A 16,740-nucleotide genomic window follows, 5' to 3' on the forward strand; every position below is an offset into this window, starting at 1 on the left:
GTAGCTGGGACTACAGGCATACACCACCACACCCAGGTAATTTTTTTTTATTTTTTGTAGATATGAGGTCTCACTATGTTGCCCCGGCTGGTCTCAAACTTCTGGCCTCCAGCAATCCTCCCAACGTGGCCTCCCAAAGTGCTGGGATTACAGGCATGAGCCACCGCATCCAGCCTTTTTATACTTCTGGTTCACCCTCTTTTATTCCAACTGCCTGTGTGAAATCATCACAGTTACTAATTTATTTGTCTCAGGCCATGAGTCACATTTTATAGTGACACAGATCTGGAGCCTTTGTATGGCTGTATTTATCACTTTTGATCCATTTATTCATTTTTATGAATTAAACATATGACAATATATAATAATGACTATAGAAAGACAAACTTAGCACGTGGATAACAAGCACATTGTGTGTAAATATGCCTCACTTGATGAACTGACTAGCACAATTCTTGTCATATATGCACGTTTTTAAGAATATCATACTTATTGAGATACAAAAGATTCCTGTGAAAATGTTAAATTTCAAAATTTACAAAATGTATATGAACCAAATTGTTCCATTTTTACCCCTGAAGTCTTCACACTGTCTGTGGAAAATTTCATAGGCCACTGAGACCCCCAGTAGTCCATGGACACTTAGGGAACATTAAAAAATACTTGGGCTACAGTAAACCATAGAAAGAGGAATTTGAACTCCAAATTTATGGTCATTTCTGACTTGAAAGTTCTACACTTCTCATTTGATTACATTTAAAGGAAAACTATTCCTATAGCAAACAGCAAAGGATGTTATTAGATTCATGAGCTTGACTTTATAGTTTATCCCTCCTAACTTCTTTCATTTTGACTTAATCATTAACCATGGGTACAATTCCAATTTTCCACCTGCTTAGAATCTCCGAAAATTCAAAAAGATGTCAAAGCACTTTCAAAATCTAAGTTTAGGCTGTGTTAGTATTGATTTGAGTTCATCGCAAATGCTCTAGACTAGAAAACAGAAGACCAACATGTAGAAGCGACAAAGTAGTGTTTTGTTTGTGTGTTTGCAGAGAGGGGGAGAAAAGGAGATGTGGAGGACCCGCAAAAGCTAGTGCTCTCCAGGAGTGACAAGGAGCTTCTAGAAAAAGCAGAGTGCTTTTTGGAGGTATTCAGTGAAACCATCAGTGGTAATCTACCTAGGACTCTATAGAAGAGATTCAACACTAAGAAGGAAGGTAGGGTGATCTCTAAAGTCCTTTTCAACTCTAAGATTCTATTACAAATAGAAAACACAACAAGACCTTTGTTGTAGCACTGGACTCTATAAAGTTTCCATAAATAACAGTATTATCACAATAGAATTGATTGTAATCAAAAGAGTGAAGCACTCATTTCTACATAATGGATCATAAAAATAGTATTGATTAAAAAATATTAACACTGTATATATTAAAATAAAATCCTGTTTATAACATCACAATATTGTTCTTAATTTCCTAAAACAAACCCCAAGGGCTGTGGCACCTAAATAATCTCTAACAATGAACATATTCCCTTAATTATTAACACTAGCAATTAAAATATAGAAGAGGCAAATTGATCTTTTTTCTCTAAGAGTTTTATCTATTTCTCTAAAAGACAGCTAAAATTATCTAAGCACCATAAAAACTGGTGAAATCCTAAAAGGAAATTAGCAATTTCTAAGGTAAATATAAATTGCTGTCTTTTGGACTCAATCTTTTTTTATTTGTTTTGTTTTAGACATTTTCTTTCTATTTTCTAGTTTAAGCTATAGCTGTAAATACAAAATAAAGCACAGGAAAAATGTTCCACAGTATTTTTCTCCAAAAAAGACGTAAGATATTTCAGTACTTTAACTCCAGCTCCTAATGTCCCAGTCAAATGTTATTACAGAATTTTTGCTTTTAACAGATATTGGAAAACAAGCTAAGGCAAAAAATATCAGATACAGTGAATACAATGGTAGTAATAGTTAACAAAATGTTCCTTTTGGTAACAGATTACCAACCAATAAAAGCAAATTTACTGAGATAAAAACAAAATATCTGAAATTTTTTTCTTTTTTTTTTTGAGACGAAGTTTCGCTCTTGTTGCCCAGGCTGGAGTGCAATGACGCGATCTCGGCTCACTGCAACCTCCACCTACTGGGTTCAAGTGATTCTCCTGCCTCAGTCTCCCGAGTAGCTGGAATTACAGGCACACACCACCACGCCTGGCTGATTTTTTGTATTTTTAGTAGAGACGGGGTTTCACCATGGCCAGGCTGGTCTTGAACCTCCGACCTTAGGTGATCGAACCGCCTCGGCCTTCCAGAGTGCTAGGATTACAGGTGTGAGCCACCGCGCCCAGTCCTGAATTGTTAATTGTTAGAGTCTGATGCTATAGGTTTGAGATGTCATGAATTTGCTTATATGTATATACACACACTATATACTACAGATATAGTATATACTGTATATATGAGATATTATAGTGTGTATATAGTGTATATATGTCATTTATATATGTGTATATATAATATATATTATAGTGTATATATATGCTATATACCATATAGTATACTATAATATAGTACATAGACTATATAATGTATATATACTATATACAGTAATAGTGTATAATATACTATCAGTATAGTATATATAGTATATATAGTTTATAGTAGTATGTATTATATATACACACTATATGTAGTATATAGTATAATATAGTATAGTATATATAGTAATAGTATATATCATATACTATTAGTATAGTATATATTACATATAGTATATAACAGTGTATATAGTAAGATATACTATTACTACATATACACTATAGTGTGTGTGTGTGTGTGTGTATATATACTATTTACTTCTTACATGACTCTAAGCAGTGTTTAGGAAAGTGGGTTAGAAACCACATGCTGAGCTCCCAAAGATCTGGTGACAACCATGTCTTGCCAAATTAATGGAAATAATTTCTCTTTTTTGCAGAGATCTACACAGGGCTTGCTCCCTTAAAGAAACTATATAACTTGGGGTCAGGTATAGTGGCTCATGCCTGTAATCCCAACACTTTGGGAGGCCGAGGCAGGCAGATCACGAGGTCAGGAGATTGAGACCATCCTGACCAAAATGGTGAAACCCTGTCTCTACTAAAAATACAAAAATTAGCCAGGTGTGTTAGTGCACACCTGTAGTCCCACCTACTCGGGAGACTGAGGCAGGAGAATCGCTTGAACCTAGGAGGTGGAGGTTGCAGTGAGCCGAGATCGTACCACTGCATTCCAGTTTGGTGAAATATACATATATTTATGTATTTCTAGCTTGCTACCATGGGTAAGAAAATAAAAACTGAGAAAATTGGACATTTGAAAAGAAAAAAAGTATGCTACACCCTGTATGTAATGATCATATTGCATTGTTTGAAATGTGAAACAATGATTATGTTGCTAATAACTGAAAACTTCTAGATAAGAATTAATTTCTGCCCAAATTATTTTAAGGTCCCTCTTTACCTTAAATGCTATGAATATTTCTCTTCTAGATGCACAGAAATTGAATAAAACAGAAAGATACTATATAAATATTGGAAAAAATTATTTAACAAAATTAAATTCCATAAATACCTATGCTCCATGTGACACAGTAACTCCTAATACATGAATGAAAAGCACTATTTCCTGATAGGAAATGCTTTCCCCCGCTACGGATACAATTACTTAAGTCCATAATACCTTACATTACCAAGCCACCTGAATAGAAGCCAAAGCTGCTATAAAGATTATATTGTAAAATAAGCATAATTTGTTGATTTGTAACTATTTTGAAGTTTAGTCTAATAGCTTAAATTTTCCCATTCCCAGGCAGTATGCAGAGATTCAAAAAGTACTATTTATTGGATGTCAAAGAGGATGTAGTTTTTTATTTTATTTATTTATTTATTTATTTATTTTGAGACAGGGTTTCACTTCATCACTCTGACTGGAGTGCAGTGGCACAGTCTCAGCTTACTGTATCCTTCGCCTCCTGGGTTCAAGTGATTCTCCCACCTCAGCCTCTGAGTGCCTGGTACTACAGGCACATGCCACCATGCCTGGTTAACTTTTGTATTTTTTGGTAGAGACTGGGTTTCACCATGTTGGCCAGGTTGGTCTCAAACTCCTGACCTCAAGTGATCTGCCCACCTTGACCTCCCAAAGTGCTGGGATTACAGGTGTGAGCCACTGCACTTGGCCAGGATGTAGTTTCTTAAACTGAGATCTAGAAGTGGCTCCTTAGAACATTTTTTAAAAACATGAAAATGAGCCAGGCACAATGGCACATGCCTGCAACCCTAGCTACTCAGGAGGCTGAGATGGGAGGATCACTTGAGCCCAGGAGTTCAAGATCAGCCTGGGCAATATAGCAAGAGCTCATCTCAAAAAATAAATAAAAAATAAAACATTAAAATAAGCATATGCTCAAGCCTAAAGTAATTCCAAAAGGCCTGACTCCAAATTAGGCCAGAGATCTATAGAAAATTAATCAATTATTCAAAAAAAAAAAAAAAAAAAGCTACTGCATATACTTTCTTCTCATTTTGCTCCTTTTTGATTGACGTTCAAAGATATCTGATTCTAGAGGGAATGGGACTCCTATTCAATTTGCTAGAAGTTACTTATATGCATCAGAGAGCAAAAGTCAGCTAGAATCTGTTGGAGATTTTCTGGGATTATCTGAAGATTTAAGAATCATGGCATACGGGAAAAGCTACAAACTCTAAAGTTTGTAGACAAAGTTCAAAGTCGCAATTTTCTAGGTTTGTGTGACCTCTTTGAGTCTCAGTATTTTTTTGTTTTCATTTTAAAAAATGGATATACTAATGCCTCAAAAGATTAAAGATAATATATTTAAATGTCTAGAATATTAGGGTCACTCTCACTTATTATATTAAAAAGAGATAACAGAAAGCCACTTAAGGAGCCTTAAGCAAAATTATATTTACAAACTGTTTTGAAGTCAGAGATATTAGATCAAATTGTAAAGTACATAAGGTTCTAATCCTATTTAATTAATTATATTAGTATGTTTTAGAGATGACTTGTACCCGTAAGTCTTGAAAAACTTTAAGAAAAATGTTTGTTAATGGCAGAAACAACTATATAAAGAAAGGTAATATATTAAAAAGTAAAAGTCTTATTGGTTCATTTTTAAACTTCTAATAAGGACCGCAGAGAAAACATACTATGAAATTTAACATCCAAACTAAATAATCTAATAGAATTACTGAACACATACTTGACTGAAGGAAAATAAACATTATCTGTAATCAAGAACCGTATCTGAGTATGGTAATAGAGATGCTGAAGAGAAAAGTAACACGGAAAAAAGATGCATTTTATTATCCTCAAATATACAATGTTCTCCTGGGTGTCATGATCTTCCTCATTCCTGGACCAGATTCTGTAATTCTACCCTAGTGACCCTCTAGCCCTTAGCTTTCAAACTGCAGAAGAGTGGCTCCCTACATTTTTGTGTAACATTATTGCAAGGACTCCAATGCCATGGTGTTAAATATATATGACATAATTCAGTAGGGCAGCTCTTAGTAATTTTACTCAAAACCTTCTTGCTCTGCTAGAGGCTTTGCTGAAAGACAAATCCTGATGACTGACAGCATATGGCACTCAGATTTGTTGATCCTCCTCCCTACGTAAACTAGAACTTGTATCCTGAGTCATGCTCACATGTCTGGAACTTCACCCATAGAAACTCTCTTCTGGAAGAACTTTCATTAAATTTTGCCAACAGCCTTCTGTAAGATTGCTCCACTCTACTGTCAGAAATGCTGATTTGTCTGAGCATCAAGCAAGGACTCACAGGAGTACTTTTCCAGGAAATTCTTCAACCTCTATGCAAATAAGCTTCCAGCCCATTATTAAATAGATAGTTCCAACCGTGTCTGAGATGCCAGATTCAACCACTTCCTGCACTGCAGAGAAATCACTGTTAGTGAACAAAAAAGTGAAAAACAAAAAATCATGTTCTATCTCATAAGAGGCAGCTATACACGGACATGTAGAGAGAAATAATAGACATAGGGGACTCCAAGAGGAGAAAGGGTGGGAAACAAGTGACGTTTAAAAAATTATCTATTGGGTACAATGGTCACTACTCAGGTGATGGATACACTGGAAGCCCAAACTCCCCATTACACAATATATTCAGGTAACATACCTGCACATGTACCCCTTACATCTATAAAAATTTTTTAAGATTAAAAAAAAAATTAAGGCAGAAGAATTCATGTACATTGGGATTATCCATGGGGTGTTGGTGAGGCACAGATAATCCAAGCCCTCCCTAACAAAATTTTAATGCTCTTCTTTTGTCATAATCAGGAGACTGACTTTTTTTGTTTTTAATTTTTTTGTGTGTGCAGACAGGGTCTTGCTTATGTTGATTGGGCTGTTCTCCAACAGCTGACCTCAAGCTATCCTCCTGCCTCAACCTCTCAAAGTATTGGGATTACAGGAATGAGTCACTGTGCCTGACTGAAGCTGGATCTTAAAAACACTGTAGTTCTCTAAAAGTGTGGAGCCAGTATGGTGCTGTAGCCAAAAGGTAAAGCTGTGCTTTGTCAGAATAAGGTATTGAACACAAAACAGTAGCTCATTCCAGTATTGTCAGATATGGAATACTGTATACAGTTCTGGTTGCTAAACTACAACACAGAGTCAAGGAAAATAAAATTCCAGGGAAGGGTGAGTAAGAAGTTAGCAATATATAAGTTTTGCCAATAAAGCATATGAATGCAATCAGAATGCTTTCAAAATACAACTCAGTTACATATGAGGGGAGGAAGAACCTACTCAATACCTGTGATTACCTCCCAAGCCTTATCAGCATTTTATTTGTTTTGAGAAAAATGCTTATTTTGGGCGGAGTGCGGTGGCTCACCCCTGTAATCCCAGCACTTCGGGAGGCCAAGGAAGGTGGATCACCTAAGGTCAGGAGTTCAAGACCAACCTGGCCAACATGCTGAAACCCCATCTCTACTAAAAATACAAACATTAGCCGGGTGAGATGGTGGGCACCTGTAATCCCAGCTACTCAGGAGGCTGAGGCAGGAGACTCACTTGAACCTGGGACGGGGAGGTTGCAGTGAGCCAAGTTCATGCCACTGCACTCCAGCCTGAGCTACAGAGTGAGACTCAATCAAGGAAGGAAAGGAAAGGAGTGGGGAGGGGAGGGGAGGGGAGGGAAGCTTATTTTGAGAAGGTTTTAGACTTAAAATAGAAAAAAATGTATATAAGTAGTACAAAGACTTCACATATACCCTCCACCCAGTTTCCCTAAATGTTAATATCTCTCCTAACCATAGTAAAATTATCAAACCCAGAAAATTAACATTGATAGTATACTATTAACTAGTGTACAGTATTTATTCAAATTTCACCAATTGTCGCACTAATACCCTTTTTTCTGGTCCAGGATCTGACACTGCCCATAGTTGTCACATCTCCTTTGTCTCCTCAGTCTGGAGACTTCTGTAGCCTTTATCTTTCTTGACCTTTACATTTTTTAAGAGTATTGGCTAGTATTTTTTTGTTTTTTGTTTTTGTTTGTTTGTTTTTCTAAAAATCTCTTAACCTTAGTTTGTCTGACATTCCCTCATGATTACATGCAGTTTATACATTTTTGGCAAGAATACCTGGCTGCAAGGTAGAAATATATATATAGAAAAATTACAAAAAAGAACGCCCACAGAAGTTCTGTTGAGCCCTTCTCAGTGCATCTTATCTAAAAGAACATGATGCCAATGTGTCTCATTACTGATGATAACTTTGATTTCTTGTTTAAAGTCAAGGTCTACCAAGTTTCCCCTCTGTAATACTTACTCACTGTAACTAACGAGTATTTCATGGAAAGATACTTTGAGCTTCTGTGAATATCCTTTTTCTCATCACTTTCACTCATTCATTTTAAGCGTCCATTAATAAGTCTTACCTAGACTATCTATTACTGAGGTGTTTGTCAAACGATGATTTTCTATTTCCTCATTGTTTCTACATTTTTTGGCAGGGTCTCACTCCATCACCCAGGCTGGAGTGCACAATCACAGCTTACTGCAACCTTGACTTCCCAGGCTCAAGCTGTCCTCCCACCTCAGCCTCCCAAGTAGCTGAGATTACAAGTGCATGCCACCACACGCAGATAATTTTTGTATTTTTCATAGAGATGGGATTTTGCCATGTTGCCCAGGCTGGTCTCAAACTTGTGAGCTGAAGCAATCCACCCACCTCAGTCTCCCAAAGTGCTGGGATTACAAGCATGAGCCACCACACCAGGCCTGCTTCAACAGGATTTTGAAATAAGAAAAAACTGTGGATCAGGCACAGTGGCTCACGCCTGAAATCCCAGCAGCACTTTGGGAGGCTGAAGCAGGCGGATCATCAGATATCAGGAGTTTAAGACCAGCCTGGCTAACATGGTGAAACCCTGTCTCTACTAAAAATACAAAAATTAGCAGAGCATGATTGTAGCAGGACGAGCTGCAGACAAAACTCCTCAAACACTGAATTAAAGAAGAAAGAGATTTTTTATTTGGCCAGGAGCATTGGCAGACTCGCGTCTTAAGAGCCGAGCTCCCCGAAAAAGAAATACTTGGCCTTTTTAAAGGCTTACAACTTTAAGGGGTCTACGTGAAAGGGTCGTGATAAATTGAGCAAGTGTGGGAAACATGACTGGGGCCTACATGCATCAGCTAACAGAACAAAAAGTTTTACAATGCTTTTTTTCATACAGTGTCTGGAATTTATAGATAACACAAGTAGTTTAGGTCAGGGGTTGATGTTATTATTACTACTTTTTTTTTAACTCCTAGGGCCGGGTGGTGGTGCCAAGGTTGTCTGGCTATTTATGTTACTTTTGTTTCTTTCTCTCTTTCCTCCTGTCTTGTGAACTAGGCAAGGTGGGGGGAGGAGGGCAGCAGGAGTAGTAGTGGTCTCCTTCCTTATGATGGCGGGCACCTGTAATCCCAGTTACTCAGGAGGCTGAGGCAGGGATAATTGCTTGATCCTGAGAGGTGGAGGTTGCAGTGAGCTGAGATTGTGTCACCTCACTCCAGCCTGGGTGACAGAGTAAGACTCTGTCTCAAAAACGGAAAAAAAAAAAAAAAAAAAAAAAGAGAAAGAAAAAAGAAAGAACTGTCTACTTATTTGTTTATTTAGTATTTATTTATGTCAATATAGACTCATGAATGTTTATTTTATTTTACGGTTTATAATCAATTAGCTAAAGAAATTTTTTTTTGTTCAATTGTTTCAGATTTGGCCATTGAGTATTTTCCCAGTTAGCTCCTATATCCTTTTGGTAAGACTCCACATCACCTTTTGAATACTTCTTACTTTCTGGCTGTGGAAGTTGTTTCAAATTCTTATTGTACTTTTCTTGCTCTTGCCCTGGAGTCAATCACTTCTTCAAATAACCATTTTCTGTTTGTGCAGAAAGGAAGAGAGTTGAGCAGAATATTTTTAACTCTAGAGTCAGTCCTGGGCTTTTTCAAGTCTCTTTCTGATTCTACTACTTGGAGATACTTGCCAGAAAGTAAGTTATTTGAAAAAAATTTAAAAGGCTTACAGGACCATTTTTAAACTTTGGCTGAGGCAAACTCGGATGTAATTTCCACATCTAACTTCTGGTCTCCTTGTTATTATAGTTCCACATACATCAGAAATAAAGTTCCCTTGGAGACTGGAGAACTCCATCTACCATTTTAATAAAATATTGAATTATGTGATTCTTGGTAGAGAGTAACAAAAGTCTTCTTTTTAAGGGAGTTTTTTCAACATTCAGAGAGTTCCAAAAGGCTAGCTAGATCTCTAGTCTGAGTATTTTGGGGGATAAAATATTCCAGACCCACTAAAGAAAACTGAGGAGCCAACATAACTCATTATTGCAGGGTTCCAGACATCAGACTTTTTAGAGAAATATGATGTAGACTCAGGTTTAATGTGATAAAGATTGCTGGCTCTTTCCAATATTCATTCTCCTTTTTTTTTTTTTTTTTTTTTTGAGACAGAGTTTCACTCTTGTTGCCCAGGCTGGAGTGCAATGGCGTAATCTCGACTCACTGCAACCTCTGCCTCCTGGGTTCAAGCGATTCTCCTTCCTCAGCCTCCCAAATAGCTGGGATTACAGGCACCTGCCATCATGCCTGACTAATTGTTGTATTTTTAGTAGAGACAGGGTTTCACCATGTTGGCCAGGCTGGTCGCGAACTCCTGACCTCAGGTGATCCACCCACCTCAGCCTCCCAAAGTGCTGGGATTACAGGCATGAGCCACCGTGCCTGCTCCTCTTCTTTCTTAATTAGTAAAGCCCCAAAATTTGTCAGAAGTATGTGAACCAGAGCAACTGCATCTTAAATAGGAGCTGGGTAAAATGAGGCTGAAACCTACTGGGCTGCATTCCCAGACGGTTAAGGCATTCTCAGTCACAGGATGAGATGAGGTCAGCACAAAATACAGGTCATAAAGACCTTGCTGATAAAACAGGTTGCAGTGAAGGAGATGGCCAAAACCCACCAAAACCAAAATGGCGACGAGAGTGACCTCTGGTCATCCTCACTGCTACCCTCCTACCAGCACCATGACAGTTTACAAATGCCATGGCAATGTCAAGAAGTTATCCTATAACACTAAAAAGGGGAGGCATAAATAACCCCTTGTTTAATATATCATCAAGAAATAACCATAAAAATGGGCAACCAGCAGCCCTCAGGGCTGCTCTGTCTATGGAGCAGCCAATCTTTTATTTCTTTACTTTCTTAATAAACTTACTTTCACTTTGCACTGCCAACTCACCCTGAATTCTTTCTTGAGTGAGATCCAAGAGCCCTCTCTTGGGGTCTGGATCAGAACCCCTTTCCTGTACCATAGCCACCCAGAGTAGTAGAGCTATACTTTCCAAGCTTCTTTAAAGCCAGGTGTGACAGTGTCACCATGGTCTGATCAATGAGATGAGTAAGTGACATTTATAACTCCCCAGTGATATTCTTAAAAAAATGGGTCATGTCCAACACTTTCCTTTATTCTTCTTCCTCGTGACTGAGACATGGACATTCTAGCAAAAGCTAGAGAAGTCATCTTAGGCAAAAACATGGAAGTCACATGCTAAAGAGGTCACACATTAAAGACGACAAGCTACAGCCTTGACATCATGCAGCTGCCATGTTAGGTATGGTTAGCTTACACTTAGATTGAAACATGAGAAAAATTAACTTCTCTTTCTCTTAAGTCACTGTTATTTGGGGATCTTTGTTATAACAGTTAAACCTATATCTAACTAAAATAGAAGTAGTATCTGGAAGGGGGACTTCTGTAACAAAAGACATATGTAATATTAATATAGCAATGAACAGGAAACAGCAAATATTCAGATAAGTCAGGGTGGAAAGCTGGTGACTCTTGCTATGTCATAACAAAACTTTAGCTAAACTGTTACCTGCCATACATTGGACAGTAAGTAATAAACTGTCAGAGTCTGTGACTCTAAGGCAACTAGTTGGAAAAATTCAGAATCTTGATGTATGTTGACTGCTTCCTGCCACTTGAAGCAAAATCTTACAAAAGAGATAAAGTCTGAAATAGTTTCCCCTAAGGAGGGATAATTCTATTTTATGAAAAGAGGCATTTTCTGTCTTGCCAGAAATATAAATTGAGTGAAAGTGCAGTAATTTGGGTGCTCAAAGGTTTAAAAAAAGTCTTTTTGGCTTTTTGTTTGTTTGTTTGTTTTTTGGAAATAGGGTTTCACTCTGTCACCCAGGCTGGAGTGCAATGGTGCAAACACAGCTCACTGCAGTCCCAGCCTACTGGGATCAAGCGATCCTTCTACCTCAGCCTTGTGCCACCACACCTCGCTAATTTTTGGGGTAGAGACATATTCTTACCATATTGCTCAGGCTGGTCTCGAGCTCCTGGCTTCAAGCAATCCTCCTGCCTCAGCCTCCTAAAGTACTGGGGTTATGGGTGTGAGCCACTGTGCCCAGCCAAAAAAGCCAATTCTTCTTTACCGAACACTGAAGCAAGAATAAGAGGTAGGTCTCAAGAACAGCTGTAAGTGGAAATTAGAATGTGGCCCCCCCATAAAATGGAGAAGGAAGGAAGGAAGGAAGGAAGGAAGGAAGGAAGGAAGGAAGGAAGGAGAAAGAAAGAAAGAAAGAAAGAAAGAAAGAAAGAAAGAAAGAAAGAAAGAAAGAAAGAAAGAAAGAAAGAAAGAAAGAAGGAAGGAAGGAAAGAAGGAAAGAAGGAAAAAAAGAAAGAAAAGAAAGAAAGAGAAAGAAAGAAAGAACAAGAAAGAGGAAGGAAGGAGAGAAGAAATAAAATGGAAAGAAAGAAAGAGTGAGAGGAAGGAAGGAAGTAAAGAGAAAGAAAGAAAAAGAAAGAGAAAGGAAGGAAGTAAGGAAGGAAGGAAAGGAAGGAAGGAAGGAGGGAGGGAGGGAGGGAAGGAAGGGAAAGTATCTTGGGCCCCTTCAAGCTGGGAGCCGCTCAGGGCATATCTGCCTCTCATTCTATTCAAAGACATCCCTCCGCTCACAGAGATAGGTACATATCCTGATTGCCTCCTTTGGAAAGACTTATCACAAACTCCAAAGAATGCAACCATCTGTCTCTCACTTACCTGTGACCTGGGAGCACCCAATCAGCGGGGACAGGGGGCGGGGCTTGCTTTGAGTTATCTCTGCCTTCCTGGATGAAACTAATGTACTTCTTACGTACATTAATTGGTGTCTCATGTCTCCCTAAAATGTATAAAACCAAGCTGTGCCCTGACTACCTTGGGCACATGTTGTTAGGACTTCCTGAGGCTGTGTAATGGGCGTGCCCTCAACCTTGGCAAAATAAACTTCGTAAATTAACTGAGACCTGTCTCTGATTTTCTGGGAGGAAAGGGGAAGGGAGGGTAGGGGAGGGGAGGGAAGGGGAGGGGAGGGGAGGGAAGGGGAAGGGAGGGGAGGGAAGGGGAAGGGAGGGGAGGGGAGGGGAGAGGAGGAGGGAGGGAGGAAGGAAGGAAGGAAGGAAGGAAGGAAGGAAGGAAGGAAAGAAAGAAGAAAGAAAGAAAGAAAGAAGAGGAAGGAAAGGAAGGAAGGAAGGAAGGAAGGAAGGAAGGCAGGCAGGCAGGCAGGTGAAATGGAAGGAGCTCAAGCCTGTAATCCCAGCACTTTGGGAGGCCGAGGTGGGCGATCACGAGGTCAGGAGATCGAGACCATCCTGGCTAACATGGTGAACCCCGCCCCTACTAAAAATACAAAAACTGAAGCCGGGCGTGGTGGCGGCACCAGTCCCAGCTACTCGGGAGGCTGAGGCAGGAGAATGGTCAAACCTGGGAGGCGGAGCTTGCAGTGACCGAGATCGCTGCCACTGCACTCCAGCCTGGGTGTGACACAGCGCTGAGACCGGGCTTCAAAGAAAGCAAGAAAGAAAGGGGAAGGGGAAGGAAGGAAGGAAGGAAGGAAGGAAGGAAGGAAGGAAGGGGAGAGAGGGAGGGAGGGAGGAGGGGGAGGAGAATGTGGCCTGCAAACATTTTTCAAGCACCTTTGATAAAGTCCCTGACAGTCAGTGAGTGCCAACTCAGTCCAAATATCAGATGATGGCTGTGGCCTGGCTGTGACAAAATTCCCCACTCAGTCCATTGTTGTTGTTGTTGTTGTTGTTGAGACAGAGTCTTGCTCTGTCAGCCAGGCTACAGTGCATTGGCACGATCTCAGCTCACTGCAACCTCCACCTCCTGGGCTCAAGCAATTCTCCTGCCTCAGTCTCCCCAGTAGCTGGAATTACAGGTGTGTGCTACCATGCCCAGCTAATTTTTGTATTTTTAGTAGAGACCGGGTTTCACCATGTTGGCCAGGCTTGTCTCAACTCCTGACCAGAGGTGATCTGTCCGCCTCAGCCTCCCAAAGTGCTAGGATTACAGGCGTGAGCCACTGGGCCAGTCCATTGTTTTAAATGGCCTGAAGATAGCGACATTAAAATTGAGAGGGCAAATGGACAGAGCACAGAGGGCAATAAATAGGTCAGATACTTTAGTTTCAAAACTGCATTAGGGTCACATCTATGTTTGTCGTTATTTGTACCTGAAACTAATGTTGCAGGTAAACCAGAAAATTTAACTGGGTGGGCAGGGAGGGGGATATGTTATTTCCAAGGAAATAATAGGCCTGTTGTTTTTTTTGGCTTCTGCTCCTGTATTAGTCAGAGTCCCATTAGGAAGGACTCAAATTCTGTAATTTGAGGAAAGTTTAATTAAGGAATTATTTGTACATGGTGGAGAAGAAGTAGCAGACAGAAAGGGAGAGTAGGTCGCCCCTTCAGCTTGGAACAGTGAGGTGCTATTACCACCCTTTAGTGAGGAGAGAAAAGAGTTACTGAAACTAGCAGACAAAAAGAGATGCCTGGCAGGCAACAAGACCTTTGCTTGAGGGACACCACAAGCCTAGGGCAACCCTGTGAAGGAGAGAGCCAGGGGAAGAAATACCCCAACCTTTCTCATTCTTCCCTTCCTCTGATCTTCCTCCAGGGCTCCTCATTGGGGGAACCCGATTGAGAACAGAACAATGAAGTTCTATTGAGGTAATCCTGTCAGTCTCCCAGAAAAAAGATTAGGGTAGAGAAGGAGAAAAATAAATAATCTAGAGTAGTAAATAAATAATATTCCACATATCCCCACACCTACACCAGCAGGAAAATGGGGTACAATGCTATGCAGCCTTTAAGAAAGGTTTATTCTCCAATATCCACCACAGATAAGGCCATGGAAGACGATGAACAGAGAGTTCCTCCTAGAAAACAGAACAAGATGTTGCCGTGTGAAGATCCATTCCCAGGGAAGGGGTTCTAGCAGTTTCTGTTCATCTGGACCAGTAGCAGCCTCTTTCCTTTTCCAAATGGGAGTCTTAACTGTGGTTATTTTGTTGTGAAGGAGACATAACTTATTTTTCAGTTCATAAGTTGCTAGGCCATGAGGAAACATACCCAGACAAAATGAGAGCATTACACATAGACTTTGCTGAAGATGTGGTAATTAGATAGGACCTTTGAGTTATCTCCTCTTTGAGAGGAAATGAAATAAATATGCTTCGTTTGTGAGAAAAAGCATGTGCACAGATATTTACATAGTTAAAGGCACTGACTGTGGCAGAGGTTGTTAATTATCCTTCAATATCTGTTCTCCCCATCTTTCTTTAGAAATAGAATCCCAAAATTATATCTGGGCACATGGCCATCAGTCTCCTTTGCAACCAACTTTGGTCATTTGACTAAGTCTTGGCCAATAACATCTAAGCAGTAGTAATGTTGAAATTCATTCTTATGTCCTTAAAGTAAAGGAAATGCTCTCTGCTTCCCTCTTTTCTTCCTTCCTACTGGCTATGATGCAGACGGACATGTGCAATAGTAAGAGCAGTCATACCGGGCTATAGGTAGAAGCCGCATGTGGGAAATGGCAGAGCAACGAAATGGATGAAACACGGGTCCCAACATTATGAAACCACAATTATCCCCAGACTACTTATTCTTGGATGTTATTTAAGAATAAGGCCGGGCACGGTGGCTCACGCCTGTAATCCCAGCACTCTGGGAGGCCGAGGCAGGCAGATCACAAGGTCAGGAAATCGAGACCATCCTGGCTAACACGGTGAAACCCCGTCTCTACTAAACAAAATACAAAAAATTAGCTGGGCGTGGTGGCAGGCACCTGTAGTCCCAGCTACTTGGGAGGCTGAGGCAGGAGAATGGCATGAACCCGGGAGGAGGAGCTTGCAGTGAGCCAAGATCGTGCCACTGCACTCCAGCCTTGACGACAGTACTAGACTCCGTCTCAAAAAAAAAAAAAAAAAAAAAAAAAGAATAAAAGAAAAAGTCTCAATTATTTTGAGTATACATTACAGAGGCCGAAACCTCTACCTTAACTAATACTTAAACCAGGATGTAACTAAAGAGAACAAGAAACGCAGTCACCCTGGAGAAAGCCAAGAAAAAGGAACCTACTCAAGATTTAGAGATGACTATGCCTTCTCTCACACCCAGAACACTCTCCAGGACCATGACCATTTGGGAGCATTTTGCAAATATATGTTGATATGAAAACTCTAGACATTTCCTCATTGGAATTGAATGTGAAAGAACCTATCAGCTACTCAATCCAGGTACTTACCAGATACTTACTTTCTGCTTCTAAACTGAGGTGGTCTCATACACAAAAAGGGCCCAGCATGGCCCTAAAACTAAGAATTACTTGGGCAAACAGCAAATTCTCCCTTCTTTGAGGGGACAAAGAGTGATTTTCTTTTTCTTTCTGGCATACAAAGAGCATAGAGGGAGGAAAAAACACATTTGGAAATGACAAAGAGTACTTTATTGAGATTGGAGAAAATAGTGTGAAACCCAGGGCAAGGAAAGAGTCTCTACAATTACCAGTGATTAAGTGAAGGGGGAAAAGAGGAAGAGGTAAGCAGGACTATTACCAAGAGAGAGAGGCGTGGTGGAAGCTGATTCAGAGAGCTGAGCCAACTGTGTAATTGAAACCAGAACTGGTTAGGATGAAAGTACAAGTTTAAAAGTGAGATCACAAAACCAATTCCAAGTAGCCACAGTGTTTATATGTAGAGATGGAATAGATCCTAAGAGCCTTAGGAGATCTCTTGCCTGTTTTCTAGGCAAGACTCATTTTAATGCCCAGCAGGAACACTTGAGGGCAATGAGTAAGT

General features: G+C 39.9%; 1 long non-coding RNA gene across 8 annotated transcripts in view; it reads right to left on the minus strand.

Annotated features, from left to right (window-relative positions):
- The window catches only part of LOC103885369, a 39,039-nt gene that overhangs the window by 3,209 nt on the left and 19,090 nt on the right, over window positions 1–16,740 (minus strand). Inside the window, exon 6 of one of the 8 annotated variants that reach the window (XR_002522711.2) lies at window positions 5,853–5,978. The exons of 5 other annotated variants lie outside the window; for them this stretch is intronic. This is a non-coding gene — a long non-coding RNA (uncharacterized LOC103885369). Of the gene's footprint in view, window positions 1–5,852; window positions 5,979–9,222; window positions 9,470–11,944; window positions 12,055–16,740 lie in introns of those variants that run through there. 2 more of the 8 variants (XR_002522712.2, XR_002522713.2) reach the window with 2 other exon arrangements.

Source organism: Papio anubis, chromosome 5 (genome assembly GCF_008728515.1).
Source record: "Papio anubis isolate 15944 chromosome 5, Panubis1.0, whole genome shotgun sequence".
NCBI classification, from domain to species: domain Eukaryota; kingdom Metazoa; phylum Chordata; class Mammalia; order Primates; family Cercopithecidae; genus Papio; species Papio anubis.